At 38.9% G+C, this 12,725-nt stretch overlaps 1 long non-coding RNA gene across 1 annotated transcript; it reads left to right on the top strand.

Moving 5' to 3' along the window:
* The first annotated feature begins 728 nt into the window (after positions 1 to 728).
* On the top strand, positions 729 to 1,201 carry LOC141629573 (uncharacterized). Its single transcript, XR_012537315.1, has 3 exons — positions 729 to 786; positions 884 to 1,013; positions 1,107 to 1,201. It is a non-coding gene; the product is annotated as an uncharacterized LOC141629573 (long non-coding RNA).
* The last annotated feature ends 11,524 nt before the right edge of the window (positions 1,202 to 12,725 follow it).

Below are 12,725 nucleotides of genomic sequence, written 5' to 3'. Positions count from 1 at the left end.
TGTATCAGAAACAGTTTTGTCCCCAGTTAATCATGATGAAATTATTTATGCAAATGAGATAGAAGCGGAGGAGGAGTTAGAAGAGGAAGAAGAAGAGAATGATAAGGAGAGGGATGGGATAAAAGAGGGGGAAGAAGAAGAAGAGGAGGAGGAAGAGGAAGAAGAAGAAGAAGAAGAAGAAGAAGATGATGATGATGATGATGATGATGAGTAAGAGAAGGTATTGAAAGTATACATATCAAAATTTGGAAACAATAATTAGCGTTTTATTTTTTCTTTTATATCTGTTTATTAAGTTTTATTTTTTTGTATCTTATAATAATTATCCTGTAATATTTGCTAACACTTTTTATTCAATTGTAGTACACATGGCTCATGGAGGAGGTAGGCAGCGGGGAGGCTATAGTGAGGGAGGTAGTAGCTCCCGAGAGCAGGAGGAGGACGTTGACCGTTCTACTACGGAGGTGAGTGAGGAGGAGGTTGCTATACCCCGACATACTGACGGCAGGATGATCCTTGATCCGAATGGTCTTTGGTAATTTTTTATTCATTCTAGTTTGTAATTTTTTTATTTAGTAATAAATGACTTTTTTTAGACATATGTTAATTATACATTATTTTTTTTTCCTATATAATTATGTTTTTAATATGTTTGATTTCAGGTTTAGAAGTCAAACAGTTGTTCGTGGTGTGACTACTAGCACCCAAGAGAACATGATACACGGCATTACTTGTTGGAGTAACGCTACTGATGAAGATAAGGAGAAGTGGTTCAACAACTTCCGGGTATCTATTTATAAAATATATATTATTAAATATAATTTATTTATTCTAATTACCTTATTATTAATTTGTTTCTCATCCATGTGTTTACTTTTTGTAGCGTGTGTTCTATTGGCCAACCGACCTTGAGCGCCTAGTTTGGCAAAGGTATAATGACATTGGCAAGAAGAGGCTAAGGGACAACATGTATAAGGTGTCTAAGAGGAAGAAGGCGCCATCTTTCATGAAAGGTATTTAGTTTCTTTTAATACCCGTAATTAGTTAAAATTCATTACATATTTTGAAACTATATTAATTAATAATTGATATTTTATTGATTATAGGTGCGTCATATGAGGAATTTACCAAGTACCGGAACAGTCCTGAGTTCAAGGAAGCATCGGCCCGGAACAAAATCAACAGGAAAGGAGGAGAAAAGGACGCGGAAGTTGAGCCTACTCATTATGGAGGGTTTCAATCTTTTCATGATCGTGTGTTGTCAAATGTAAGTTATTTGTCTTAGCTTTTAATTTAATAGTCTTCTAATTTAGTCTCATTAATTATCATGTTTGAGTAACAATTTCCTTGTTTTTTTTTTCCCGGAAGACCAAGAAGAATAAGGGCAAGATACCCACGATTGTTGATCTCTTTGTTGACAATCACGCAAAGAAGACAAGCAAGGGCAAGTTGATCTTCACGAAGGCAAAAGACCAACAGTTATATGTAATAATGTAAGTGTCAAAAAAAAATTTCTTAATGTGTTAAAGTATATGTTTTATCAATTTTTAGACAAGTAACCTCTAACCATTAACGTTTTATCAATTTTTTAGGAACAATTCCTTGTCCGTAGAAAGAACAACCCGGAAATTGATGACAATGAGCTATGGTTTGATCTTGTTGAGGGGTTCCAAAGAGGAGATGTGTATGGAGCCGGGTCGGCAAAGGAGATTTTCTACCCTACTCCAAGAAGAAGAGGGTCAATTTCCTCCCAACAACAACCTTATACCCCAAGTATCGTAAGTGTGCTCCAAGCTCAATTAGCCGCCAAGGAGAGGCAGGATGCCGAGAGGGAGAGGCGGGATGCCGAAAGAGATGAAGAAATTCGGAGGATGAAGGAGGAAATGAACCGGATGAACTCCTTTTTCGCCAATTGCAACAGTGGGTGGCGCCCGCAACCAAAGGATCCTAAAGATCCTAATTATGGAGGTGGTAGCGGAGCGGGAGCAAGTTTCCCTGTTATGTAGTTTTTTAGAGAACATGTTATTCCCGGATAATGTTAGATGACCAAAACTCGTAGTTGTGTGTATGGAACATGATTTTCTTTATCAAATTTGGTTGTGTTGGCTTCCCATGTGTTCTCTGCTGGTAGTGTTGGTTTATTTGCAGGTCTTTACGTATTTGGCTAGGTCAAAAACGATTTTTAGGCTAAAAAAATGTAAAATTGGCGACGGATACTGGGCAATTGGCGACGGCAATCCGTCGCTAACCTTCTGACCATAATTTAATTTTAGGGGCATTGGCGACCAAAAACAGTCGCCAAAATGGCGACCAAAACCAGTCGCTAAATTGGCGACCAAAAACCGTCGCCAATCTTGAGGTTTTGTAGGTGACGTGGCTTGGAATAAGGCGACTAATGACAGTCGCTAAAATGGCGACCAAAAACAGTCGCCAATTTTGGCGACGAGTTTCTGTCGCCCGCTTTAAAAAATTCCGTCGCCAAATTTGGCGACGAAGCCCTGTCGCCAAAAGCGACTAAACCTAGCTACGAAGTGCGGGCGACGGGCCTTAGTCGCTATATTCTTAATGGTGACTATTCTCAGTCGCCTTATATGGTCGCCTTTGACCTTATTTGTTGTAGTGGTGGTCAGAAGTTCATGCGACCATTGGTTTACTTTGTGGCATGAGTGTGACTGAAGTTGTGAACTTAAGCTCCTTAATTAGAGAGTTCAAGGAGAAACTTTTACCGTACAAGAAAGATTTAACTAAGCAGCAGGAATTCGAGCAAATCCTTGGTTGCCCTTGATGACGAGGTAACAATACTTCCACCAAAACAATCCAAAAACAAAGGCAGCGGTAAAAGAATTGTGTCAGCTAAGGCTAAAGCCATTGCCTTGGCTTGTAAGCCAAAGCGCATGTGTAATAACTGTAAACAAATGGCACACCACGATAAAGGAAACTGCCCTAACCCATTTTCTGAGCATCCACCGTCTTCACCAGCATCTGAAGAAGAAGAAGAAGAAGAAGAAGAAGAAGAAGAAGACGACAAAGAAGAATAGAGAAACTTAACATGCTGTAGTAGTAGGCAGTAGAAAAATACCTCCGTCTCAACAAATTATTTACAATCGTTTTTCTTTAAAAGGTAAAAAATCTGGTGAGACGGAAGGGGTATTCAGTAGCTAGCTTTTGTCTATTTTGAATGGGGTTTGCACCTTCCAGATTGTATAACTTCAGTAATATGAGTGTGAAATTTCAAGCTAATGTTGTATAACTCTTTTACACAATTTGGATGACTTTTGTTCATGGCAAAAAATCCAATATTTAAAAGTTTGATAAAGAACGAATTATAACTTCAGTGGGTTTAAGTAAAACTCTTACCCATATATGGATAACTGTACTTCACAGAGTGTATAACTCTTATAGTTATCTGTATAACACTTCTAATTATGTGAATCTTTTGCCCTTGTTTCTATAATTGTTGATATATTTGTCTAAAGTCATGTGTTGTATGACTCTTGTACACAATTTGTATAACTCTTGTTATTTTTTGTATAACTCATAACTGTCTAATAAATTTTGCCTTTTTCATAACTGCAGTCATGTGTTGTATAACTCTTGTACACAATTTGTATAACTCTTGTTATTTTTTGTATAACTCATAGCTGTCTAATAAATTTTGCCTTTTTTCATAACTGCAGTCATGTGTTGTATAACTCCTGTACAAAATTTGTATAACTTTACTTCACAGAGTGTATAACTCTAATTCTTATCTGTAAAACTTGGATTTTAATTATGACAGACCAAGATGATATAATAACAATCTATTCCAAAAACGTTGTCAAAGTTGTTAAGGAGTTTCTTGACCTCGTCCCTAGACTCCAGATAGTCGCTCATGAGGCTCGCCTGGCACAAACAAGAAACGTCAAAAAGTGAAATTGTAAAGCGGTGACAACACTTTTGAGTTGAACGCAATTACAATTTAATTCCACTTACAATTACGTGACACGCTTTGCATATCTCCGACTGGCCCGAACTTGAGTAGTACTTATTGTCAAGAAGATCAATCGTCCGTGAATTAAAGTTGATACACACACATGCATAATGGGCTTCAATCTTAATGGGTACAAAGATTAAATCAGCCTTCAAGCTGAAATCTTTGCCACTGTCGATTCTGAAGACGTCCCACACATTGTACAACCTTTCGGTGTTCTGTGTTTGTTGGCCAGGGTTTCGTACAGAGTTCAAGATTATTTCCTGTTCAAGTAGAAGTATATGTGTGAGAATACCAGAGGAGTTATAGGGGTTGTGTAATGGAGTTGCACAGTAACTCTTATAGCATATTGAAGTATGCCTAAGTTCATACTGGCTGTTAATAATTTCTCAAAACAAAATGTGTAACTCCATAGAGGGTATGTATAACTTTAGTCTTATTTTCCACTGTGAAAGTTTTAAATATCATACCCTCAAAGTATAACTCTAAAGAGGGTATGTGAAACTCTTATAGCATATTAAAGGATTGATTACAACCATACCATATGATGGATACCGAAGAAAGACGAACGAAAAAACGCGCACTCCTCTGCCTCCAAACGATTAAGCAACAAGGACCAACACTCAATCACTGAATCATCCATTGGCGTCTCAGGGAGCATGGACAACATTTGCAACCTATTAACTGTTGCGTGTCAGGAATAGTTCACAAGTAGTTCACTGTGGTTCAGACAGCAGGTGTTAGTCAAGGCTATAACGTCTACTAAATGGGAAGGTTACTGCTGTTAAAATGACTGCATAACTTCAGTGATGAAACATATAACTGTAGATTAGGAATGTGTAACTCCATTAACGATATGTATAACTTTAGTTGGTAAAGTTATACATTTCAATCTTGAAGTTATACAAAGCATAAAACAGTACTCAAGTGGTTCTGTTGATTTTAGACAGTTTACCCATTTGGAAACTTGTAGTCATCAAGGAAAACGTAATCAGCCACTTGTTTGTGATACACCGGGATATCCCTAATTAATGCCTTGTTTAACTTCAGCATCTTGGCGACCACTGTAAGGTCGGCGTCTGGTTCCCCGCAATATGTGGTCCAACCAAGGCCATCGCCCTTACCCCGGGAGCGGCTATTGACTGCTAAGAGGGCCCGACTAGACGGCGTCCGGCCCAGGTGATACGTGCATTTTATATAGTCTTTTTAGGCCTTTTCATGCACGTATTTCCATGCTTTTATCGTAGTTTATGCTACGAAATGCCCCGAATATGCTACTTTGGTTTGTTTTGTCTTATTTGCAGGAATGAACCATAAAGTAGTGAAATCAAGCCTTTTACCGTCCGTTTAGCATGCGTTTGGAGGAAGAGTGAATTTGGAGCGGGAATGTAGCTATTTTGAGATGCGCAAAGAAGAAAGATAGCTAGGCGAGCAAAGGAAGAACTTCAAATTACTAGTGCCTACTTTGAAGAACCATATCTCGAGTTCTAAAACTGATATTCAGGTGATTCCAATTGGAGATGAAAGCTTGTCCTCTTAGCTTTCCAACGCCACCGGAATCGCCCTGTTTACCCAAGTAACGAAGAAATGGCAGCCGTTTGAAGTTCAGTGCGCAAAGCAGGAAATTGTTGCTGGAAAGTACTCGATCGAGTACAATTATGTTCGATCGAGTCCTTTTTCTACTCGATCGAGTAGTTGCATTTTAGGATTTACTCGATCGAGTATATTTTCTACTCGATCGAGTGGTTTAAGCTTTAGTTTACTCGATCGAGTGGTTTTAAATCACTCGATCGAGTGGATTCTCTTATGGGCTTGGTCTTTTTAGTTTTATTCCGTCATTAGGTCAAATAAATCCTATTTTCTTATAAATAGGAAGTTAGGACGTCATGTTTAGGGGGATTCTCCTCTCGGATTTTACCATACAATATCAGACGATAATTTTCTACTGTTCTTTGTTTCCTCTCTTTCCGGATTTATTACTGTAACTCTTCTTCTCCCTTTTCTCCTTACTTTATTTAATGTTTATTCTTCTTACTTCCTTTATTCTTGTTCTTCTTTATTCTATGTCTAGCTAAATTCCTCTGCTAGGATTAGGTGATTCAATAGACCGATGTTAATTGCTAATTAGGTTATTAGATCTGTCGTTGTAGTTAGGTCTATGTTGTTAATCGCTGCTATAACTGTATCCTGCTAGTTGATTCGAAGCAATTAGTCTTTTAATTTTGGTAAGCCTTGACCTAGACCGAAAGGTTGGAAGGGGTGAGACCCGCAGTGAACATTAGGATGCTTTAGTGAGGGCAAAAGTTAAGCTAATAGCATTTTAGGGCGAATTGAGACCGAAAGGAGATATTCGTTGCCCCTTAGACCGACACATCGACTAATCTATGACTTTAACTGCGATTGACTGACGTTCATTGATGACCTGACATCCTAGTTCCCTTCTCTTACTGTTAATTTTGTCTCATCTTTATCGCTCTTGCCTTAGCCTATCTAGTTTAGTTAGCACAATCAAAACCCCCAATTGTGACATTAGACAGACCGAAGTAGACAAGTGAATAGTGACCGCCTCCCTGTTGAGATCGACCCTACTTATCGCTAGCTTCTGTTAGTTATATTTAGGTATTTATTTTTGGTACAGAAACGACCGTATCAAATTTTGGCGCCGTTGCCGGGGAGGCAACTATTTATTTATTTGTTTAATTCTGTCTGTTTTTAGCCTCAAGGGATTTTTCCCTTGAGGCCGTTCTAATCTTTTTCCTTGAGTGCTGTTTTGATAGGCCTTACAGGTTCTACCTAGACAGTTCTAGGTGAAAGATCGTCAAAGGGAAGGCTTGAGTACCTTTGACCCATCACCTATGTCCCATTATATGGCACAGCAGGTGATTTACTGCGGGAGATGTGGTGCTGCTGAGCACAATGCAGTCTTTTGTATGGCAGAAAATGACGCGGTCTACGAGTTCAAGCTTTGGGGACGTGTTAGCCATTCCCCTATAGTTGTGCCGCCACATCCACCCTATCAATGGCCACCGCAACAAGATCCTCCTGATAAACAGAAAGAAGAGATTGCGGAGCTGAAATCTTTAATGAAGGCAATTGCATTCCAAGTGCAAGAAGGCGATAGAGACACTTGTTCGCGATTTGATAAGCTCGAGTCTGAAATAGCTCAGCTAGCTGCTGAGTCGGATAATAGGCAACCAGAAGAGGTGTACTTTACTGAGAGCGGTTTTTCCCATGAAGAAACCGTGTTGCCCAATGCGGAGGATGATCTTTATGACTCAGATTACGAGTTTCTATCATATTTCAATGCCTTACACGAGGATTTCAGCGCTGTACAGGAAGAATCACTCGATCGAGTGACTTATATTAGTCGATCGAGTGAATTTCCAGAAAAACCGTTCGATCGAGCAGATCAAAGCACTCGATCGAGTGAAAATCAGGAAGGAAGTGGTCGATCGAGTAACAATTCTACTCAATCGACTGAATTGGCCAGTGAGAGCATTGATTCGTCATGTGGGTTTGTTTTGGATGACGATTTTGACGATAATAATGGATATGGTGAATCTCCCCTATTCAAAGCCGAGTTGGATGCACTTGAGGCTGCGATTTACGGGCTGAAATCCACTGAGGAGGGTGACGAGGAGGCAGCTGAGTCGGAATTGTTCCTAGCACGGAAGAGGTAATATCTTCCTTTGTCAATGATTCCGTCATTGAGAGCGACCAACCCGAGGTAGTAAACGATAATTTTATTATTGTTTGTTTAAATATTGCATTACCTCATTTGACTTATGCTTTGAATTCTAATGCTTTGCCCCTTCCTAGTAGGTCGTACAATTTAACGATTTTTCACCGTCCTTATCATTTCAATTTCGTTAATCTGAAACGGGACCCACCTTATTGTCAATTGCTCCTGGGCTCCTCTATTTTGCGGGTAAATGTAGGAGCTCTCATAGGAAATTTGTTAGACTTAAACAGTTGAACATTTTTATTTCCTATATTTTTATTCCACTGTGGTGCTACTTACATTTTTGTGTAGCACATGCGCAGATGTATGATCTCATGCTGCGCGCTTTGAGCTGTTTTGATTGTAATTAATTAGAGAGACTCGAAGAAAAGAAGGTCGAGCTGGGACCTGTCTGAAACTAGCGCTACCCGGAAGGCAATCCGGAGATTTGTTTTTAATTGTTTTTCATTTTATTTCTTTTCAGTTGTAATAAATGGTCTTCGTACCATAGATTATTCCAGTTATGCTTGTTTTGTTAGTTTTGCGGCTGTTTTTATTGCGTCTTTGCAGGAACATATTGAGGATGGCTCGATCGAGTACTTTTTGTACTCGATCGAGAACTTTTGCTGCTGTATTCACTCGATCGAGCACTTATTCCTCTCGATCGAGTACCTGCAAGGAGAGAACAACTCGATCGACTGCCTTTCTTCTCGATCGAGCTGTTTTGGATGCCCTTTGACTTGGATTCGCTTCCTGTGACGATATTTGGGCTATTTAGTGACCTCCCACGTTGTTGGCTGGTTTGAGGAGGTCCCTTATTCGCGCAATCTTGTGAGTTTCCCGTATTTACTCTCTTTCTCTTTTAGTTTGCGTTTCCTTTCCATGTTTTGGTACAATGGGGGCATTGTACGGTTTGGTTTGGGAAGGTTATGCTTCCATATCTGTGTCTGCATGTTGTTTTTATTGCATTTCTGTTATCACGTTTAATTTCTGTATGCATTGCATTGTTATTTCCATAAAATTCAAAAAAATCTCATAAAAATTGAATGAAATCTCATAAAAATTGAAAAATTAGAAAAAAATTCAAAAAATTTCACGTTTATTTTAGCATGTAGGTTGAGTCGGAACGGTCGATTTCGATGATGAAATTGCACTGTAAATTGTCTTTTTGCTTAAGCCTTGCATAGACTGTTATCTTTTAGCTATGTCTTATTGCATATCTACGAGTTAATGTTAAAATTTAGCTGAACGAATAGACTTGACCTGAAATTTTTGCAACCTACTTACAATTTCTAAGATTTAGAGCCGTATAAACTGGTGTCATTTATGACCAGTTTCATGTAGGATTGTGAGTAGTTACTCCTTGCATAGCATGTTCATCAATTTGCACGTATACGAAATTCAATTGCTTTTTGCCTGTATACATTCGGGTTAGTGGTTGGTGTCACATGCAGGGAGGTGCTTACAATTTCCCCTTTATTTCATTTTTACCCATAAACTCCACATTAGCCAAATTTGCCTGTTGACCCTTAGCTACATCCAAATTTAGCCTGCCTTGTCAAGCTAGTTTAGATTATCTCTGCGGTATATAATTTATTGTGCCAAGTTTGGTTTGTATTGCGTTATTTGGAGTTGGTAGAGAAGAAGAAAGGAGGATGTGATGAAAAAAAGTTGAAAAAGAAATGAAAGAAAAATAAAAAAGGAATTCGAAAAGAAAAAAAGAAAAAAAAAAAGCCGAGAAAAAATGAAAGAAAGAGAAAAAAAAGATGTTGTTTGATGAGACGGTTTCGCTCCTATGCTTTATCATTATCATTTGAGGAGTATTTCCAGTTCGGTTTGGTGAGATTCATGCCAAATGAAGGGCATTGTGCTTAATTTCATAATTGAGTAAGGATGGATGTTGTCATATGGTTTTGTTTAGGTACTAGCTTGATCACCTATACCTCCACATTCCCATAAATGGTTTGCCTTTTCTTACCCATTGCCTCACTTTACCATATTTTTGTAAGCCCTCGGCTGTGACAGGACCTTGTTTGGTTGGAATGTGTGTACGGTAGCTAGAATTGTCTATCATATTAGTTGCATGCATGTCTATGTGGGTCGTAGTTTAGGTGAGCGACTATTTTTCTTTCTCTCTTACATATATATATTCACCCTTTGCTTCATGAGAGAAGAGTGACCCGTGAGAGTCCATTATTAAAGGTCTTGCAAGGTCGACGGTTCAACTTTATTATAAACATCTTACAACTCGTTTGCATTTGACTGTTTTGCTATAAGTGTTAGTTTGCTTGCATTAAATTGGTTTAAGTGGGCATTTGTAGCTAGCTCTGGGTTATCTTTTCCGTTCCATTAGTTTGCATTTAGTTTAATCGAGGACGAGTAAAGGTTTGGTTTGGGGAGATTTGATACGTGCATTTTATATAGTCTTTTTAGGCCTTTTCATGCACGTATTTCCATGCTTTTATCGTAGTTTATGCTACGAAATGCCCCGAATATGCTACTTTGGTTTGTTTTGTCTTATTTGCAGGAATGAACCAGAAAGTAGTGAAATCAAGCCTTTTACCGTCCGTTAGCATGCATTTGGAGGAAGAGTGAATTTGGAGCGGGAATGTAGCTATTTTGAGATGCGCAAAGAAGAAAGATAGCTAGGCGAGCAAAGGAAGAACTTCAAATTACTAGTGCCTACTTTGAAGATCCATATCACGAGTTCTAAAATAGATATTCAGGTGATTCCAAATGGAGATGAAAGCTTGTCCTCTTAGCTTTCCAAAGCCACTGGAATCGCCCTGTTTACCCAAGTAACGAAGAAATGGCAGCCGTTTGAAGTTCAGTGCGCAAAGTAGGAAATTGTTGCTGGAAAGTACTCGATCGAGTACAATTATGTTCGATCGAGTCCTTTTTCTACTCGATCGAGTAGTTGCATTTTAGGATTTACTCGATCGAGTATATTTTCTACTCGATCGAGTGGTTTAAGCTTTAGTTTACTCGATCGAGTGGTTTAAGCTTTAGTTTACTCGATCGAGTGGTTTTAAATCACTCGATCGAGTGGATTCTCTTATGGGCTTGGTCTTTTTAGTTTTATTCCGTCATTAGGTCAAATAAATCCTATTTTCTTATAAATAGGAAGTTAGGACGTCATGTTTAGGGGGATTCTCCTCTCGGATTTTACCATACAATATCAGACGATAATTTTCTACTGTTCTTTGTTTCCTCTCTTTCCGGATTTATTACTGTAACTCTTCTTCTCCCTTTTCTCCTTAATTTATTTAATGTTTATTGTTCTTACTTCCTTTATTCTTGTTCTTCTTTATTCTATGTCTAGCTAAATTCCTCTGCTAGGATTAGGTGATTCAATAGACCGATGTTAATTGCTAATTAGGTTATTAGATCTGTCGTTGTAGTTAGGTCTATGTTGTTAATCGCTGCTATAACTGTATCCTGCTAGTTGATTCGAAGCAATTAGTCTTTTAATTTTGGTAAGCCTTGACCTAGACCGAAAGGTTGGAAGGGGTGAGACCCGCAGTGAACATTAGGATGCTTTAGTGAGGGCGAAAGTTAAGCTAATAGCATTTTAGGGCGAATTGAGACCGAAAGGAGATATTCGTTGCCCCTTAGACCGACACATCGACTAATCTATGACTTTAACTGCGATTGACTGACGTTCATTGATGACCCGACATCCTAGTTCCCTTCTCTTACTGTTAATTTCTCTCATCTTTATCGCTCTTGCCTTAGCCTATCTAGTTTAGTTAGCACAATCAAAACCCTCAATTGTGACATTAGACAGACCGAAGTAGACAAGTGAATAGTTACCGCCTCCCTGTGGAGATCGACCCTACTTATCGCTAGCTTCTGTTAGTTATATTTAGGTATTTATTTTTGGTACAGAAACGACCGTATCACCAGGGCTACTTGGGAAGATGGAGTCCGATAGGTTGAACTGACTTTGGACCAAGGGCATTTAGCAGAACTGTTCTCTCCGGCAACTCCGGCACCTCTCTTCCTTCCCCTTGTGTTGCCGACTAACCTCTATGCCTCACGCAGCTCCTCCATTTCACGTTCTTTAACCTCCTTAAAAGCTGTTACCCTAGATAACACAGCTTCCCTATCCACGTTAATGTCACTGAGGACAAGGGTGGCAGCAACTTCCGCTCGCATGAGGTCATTGCTGTCCTTTGTCCCTGTGGTACACTCAAATGGCTCTTCACGGTACAGCAACATATGAACCATGACGTAAAGACCACAGTCATTGACAGTATACCCTTCTCCCTGCCAGTTGAATTTAATGTTTACAAAAGGAAACCCTTCAACTTTCTTCCCTTTGTCGAGCCCTTTGTAGGCCATATACTTTCCCATCGCATCAGCCTGGCAGAAGTTAGGCAAGGCGTTTAAAAGGGGAAGACCAATTAACAAAACAATGGAGCTGAAAATTAATCTAGTTACCAGTTTTATAAGACTTACAGTAATACGCGCAAGCCCTCCATATGGTAATTTCAGAAGATCGTCCTCGTAAGAACGATTATCAAGGTACTCGATCTGCTCAGAGAGGAAATTTATGCAAATGCAAGAGTAGTGATCTTGATCGTCAGTGCTTACCGGGATGAAAACCTACAAAGATGCACCAAAAGTCTAAGAGTTATAAAACATAATTAGAAGCTTAGAGGCATACATATTGTGCATAATTGGAGTTATACATTCTATGGTTAGAGTTATACATTATATGTCTAGAGTTGTACATTCTATTTCTAGAGTTATACATTATATGCCTAGAGTTGTACAGTATATGCTCGGTTTTGATGAGTGGCTAACTTCACTCCATCACTCTAGGCATAGAATGTATAACTCTAACCATAGAATGTATAACTCACTGCACATAATGTACAACTGTAAGCATATACTGTATAACTCTAGGCATATGCTTACAGTTGCACATTATGTGCAGTGAGTTATACATTCTATGTCTAGAGTTATGGAGTGAAGTTAGTCACTCATCAAAACTCTAAGCATATACTCTATAACTCTAGGCAAATAATG

Source organism: Silene latifolia, chromosome 2 (genome assembly GCF_048544455.1).
Source record: "Silene latifolia isolate original U9 population chromosome 2, ASM4854445v1, whole genome shotgun sequence".
NCBI lineage: Eukaryota > Viridiplantae > Streptophyta > Magnoliopsida > Caryophyllales > Caryophyllaceae > Silene > Silene latifolia.
Note: the sequence above shows the minus strand (reverse complement) of the source record. Positions and strands in the feature narration are given on the sequence as shown.